Source organism: Callorhinus ursinus, unplaced genomic scaffold, assembly GCF_003265705.2.
Source record: "Callorhinus ursinus isolate GAN/ISIS: 27379988/994484 unplaced genomic scaffold, GSC_fseal_2.0 scaffold1667, whole genome shotgun sequence".
NCBI classification, from domain to species: Eukaryota; Metazoa; Chordata; class Mammalia; order Carnivora; family Otariidae; genus Callorhinus; species Callorhinus ursinus.
In genome coordinates, this window is record NW_027398721.1 from 5374 (window position 1) to 9183 (window position 3810).

The following is a 3810-nucleotide window of genomic DNA, read 5'->3' on the forward strand; positions in this document are numbered from 1 at the left end:
TAATGGCTGGCAGGTGACTGGGGGGGTGCCAGCAGTCGCAAATCCTGTGAACTAAGTTTTCCTTCCTTTCCTTCTTTTCTTTTCTCTTCTCTTCCCCTCCCCCTCCCTTCCCTTTCCCTTTCCTTCCTTCCTCGCCACCTCCCAGCTAAAATCCTTTTCCAGGAGACAATATCCTGACAGTGGAGCAATTCAGATCATTGTTTTTGTTGTTCAGCATGGTTTGCATTCTTCTCAACTAGTGTCTTTGAGGTAGGTGGCACGAGTTCCCTCGGGAACTGTACGAAATGTCCAGTAGTTAATAGCACAGTGTTAATGACACCATGTCCCGGAGAGGTGTCTCTAAGACAGTGTCATGGCCCCAGGCTTGAACTGAAAATTCAGGGCTCTCAAGAGAACCTAGACAAGTCAGGAAGCCCTGCTTCATCCTTATGCGTTTAGTAGTGATGAGTTGGTCAGGCCTGGTTTCCTACATGGTAATGAAATACGCTTATGCCATCCCAATCACCGGGGCCTGGGCGGACACATAGTGCATCTCATATGTGCTTTTTATATTTATTTGATGTATTGATGAGTAGCAATAGGGAGCTGTGAAGAGCAGCTCAGAGCTACTGAAGACTTGCCAGCAGGCTGAAGTTTGAGTGGTTTTAGGCCCTTACTGGGGGGCGGGGGCATCAATTCATCCCTGCGATTGGGTTTGTGGATGTTGCGTTCATGGGGACGGTATGTGGGGACATTCGAGTCCTGCCTTCAGATTCCTGGGAAGGAAGAATGTCAGAATTCCACATGGGCTACCAGGTATAGATGTTTCCTTTCCCTCTTAGGAAGCTGGGACTGAAAGAATGTGAGCAGGGGGCAGGGGAGAAACTGAAATTAGTTGCAGAAAAGATAGGGAACCACAAGGGAGTTCAGCTCCTAACCCCAGCGGTGAACGCTGGTGGATGATTCTGAAACTGGGTATGGTGTTTACACCAAGCTCACACACAAATAACCACCACTGTTCAGAAGACACATAGAGATTTGATATGTGAAAAAACATTTTCCAGATGTTCAGTTGAAAATATTCAACAGTTAAGTTACCAAAGGTTTTCTGATCCCCAATGCTGGCCAGACTATGTGGAACTGTGGTTCCCAGACATGCTTCTGGAGGTGGTAGAAATGATTATAAACCTTAAGAAGCAGTTTGGTGTAGGACAAATCACATCAACAAAAAGGACCGTGCCATTTTAGAGACCCACTTGTTGTAGCCCGGAGAAACACGAGAAGGATATGAGGAAAAGGAGAATCAAACTTTATGATGAAAGATACTCATTGCAGAATAAACTAGGGAGCTGTCATGACTGGTGAGGAGACCTTATCAGCTCAGATCCCCACAAGCATTAAATACTGAATACAAAATGACTTAGCAACCGCTTCGAGCCTACCGTATTTTGATAATTATGTGAAATATGTCTTATATGATTGCAAAATGTATATGAGAGTTCAGTTCTCATAACAGGAACCTGGGCAGACTAAAAAGCCCTACTCCACATTGTGCTCCACCTGATGAAAGCATTTGTCACTCGCAGGAACACAAAAGAAGAGATGTAAGAACAGCTGCAGCAGCAAGAGCTCCCCCTTTCAGACACCAGGGAGCCCACAAGATCTGCCCAGTGTTTTCTCAATCCTTCAGCACCTAATGCAGAGGATCAAAGGCCCACTGAATCTCTGCGTGTGGGTTTTTGACTGATGTGCTGACTCTTTCAGATCACTCTTCAGGAGAAGGTGGCTCGGGACAACTGGGTAAGAATGTTTTTCTCTCCTCCTCTTGTGCGCGCTCTGCCCCAGCTGAACGTGGGTGTGTTTCTCTCCCACATCTCGGGGCTCCTGATCTGGATGGGGTGATGGTGGGGTGGAGCAGAGCAGGGAGGTTGCCCACTTGAAACACCAGTACAGGAGTTTGACATACTTCGGTTAAGGGCGTTGTGAGGTTTCTAGGGAGAAGCTGTTTCTTGTCCAGGGGAAGCCTGGGTGTGGTATTTCTTAGTGAAATTGATTCATCTCCATCTTCCAAGACCGGAAGAAATCCAAAGACAGAGGCCACCAGAGGAATCGAGGAGGCAGAAACCAGTGCCAGGAGAATGTGACAAGGACATTCCTCCGTGGACAGGTAAGGAGCACGATGTGAAATGCAGCAGTTTAATTTCTGCTGCAACATCCCCTCGATTGGCTTCTTGTTCCAGTGGGCAACTGCTGTGTCTCCTGGAAATAATCACAAGAGGTTACTAGAGGAAACAGGTGGTCTCGCAGAGGTGACAGGACTCTGTTTCCTCAGAAGTCCCCAGGCAGCAGGGCTCTTTGGGTCTGTCCCTTGTGAGTGGTGGAGCTCACGCCCCGCTGCTGACTGTCCCCCTCCCCCCCAAGCAACCTCTCTGTTACACTTAACTTGAGAGTGGGTGTGAGAACAGACATGGGTCAGGGCCCCTTCCACCTTGACACAATGTTGAAGTCTGTGTTTTTCTTTGATTGAGAAAAATAACATGAATAGAATTAGAGATGAGAGGCTGTATGTCCTGGTAAGCTTTCTTGATTTGTCTTTGCGGATAAATATTCCATAGACAATCTGCTTTAAGAAAGCAGACATTTCTTTCCTCTTTATGGAGATCCTTTTCCTTTTCAAAAAAAATTTTGTATTGTCAACTACAGTTCCCCAATAGGGAAATGAATCCTTGTGTAATTTCAGTCCTCTACTGTTATTTTATTAGGTAGTGTCATGCTAAAACTTTACAAGAAATTCCACGTAGAGACTAATACTATAGTAATGAGGAACGATGAATTCTTTGAGGTAATTTCTGGTCATGAATACTTACATCTTCCCCTGTCAGATACATAGAGCAGATAATATACAGTAAAACACCTGAATAACCCAGCCACAGCTTGTAGAAAGGACAGGTGCTGTCTGTGCTGATGGCTTACTGCCTGAGGCATGGGTAATTTTTAATCTGATAAATTTTCATTTCCTGTGTTGTATATCAGGAAACCTTTGTTTCATTGTTGATTTCCAACTAGTTGATCTCTGACCTCTCCACAGTTGATTATCAAATATCCAACCAAGGCCTTCTAGAGCCTTCCTTAAGACTGCGGGAACCGGTCTCCCCGTAGTCCAAAGGGGTCACCTGAGGCATGTGGGAATCCCTCTGTCTCTCGCAAGGGAACTGAGTGTAGGAAGCAGTGTTAAGATGGTGAAAGCCATGGAGGGTTTTTGTCTTTTTCCACCCAGTCTATGCAAATCAGAATAAACCTCCATCCCTTCTCTGGCTGCTATCAAATGCAGGACCTGGTGCAGCTTCCATGGGAAACAATACCTCGGTCCTTAGTATGGACACAGAGAGGGTCAAGGTAAATGCTGTGACAATTTTACGTTGTAACTATTTCAGGAAACTTTAATCTCTTTATACAGTGCTCTCTCCTAGCCTCGTCTCTAGTTTGTGTGTTCTAGGACGTATCTACTGTATTACTTAGAGTAATTAATTACTTCCAGGGACATCTTGATGGGCTAATGATTAATCAGCTGATGATCACACATAACTGTGCTGTCATACATTTGGTATCTTTTAATTTTTAGGGCAGAAAGGTGGTATCACTCAGCTAGGACCATAGGGTCTCACACAGTCAAATAATTTGTAGCTGGGCTTGAGTTGAACGTTACTTAGCAACATCACGTAACCATAAGCTGTAATAAGTGGTCACAAGATAGAATTTTAGAGTAGCATGCATACGTACTTGTAACCGTATAGAACAGATAAAAAAGTAGCTTAACCAGCCCCCTCCCCC

The 3810-nt window shown here is 45.1% G+C and overlaps 1 long non-coding RNA gene across 1 annotated transcript; it reads left to right on the top strand.

Moving 5' to 3' along the window:
- Positions 1-143: 143 nt before the first annotated feature.
- On the top strand, positions 144-3549 carry LOC141372147 (uncharacterized). The gene is made up of 4 exons (XR_012377458.1): positions 144-249; positions 1566-1779; positions 2052-2146; positions 3257-3549. It is a non-coding gene; the product is annotated as an uncharacterized lncRNA (long non-coding RNA).
- The last annotated feature ends 261 nt before the right edge of the window (positions 3550-3810 follow it).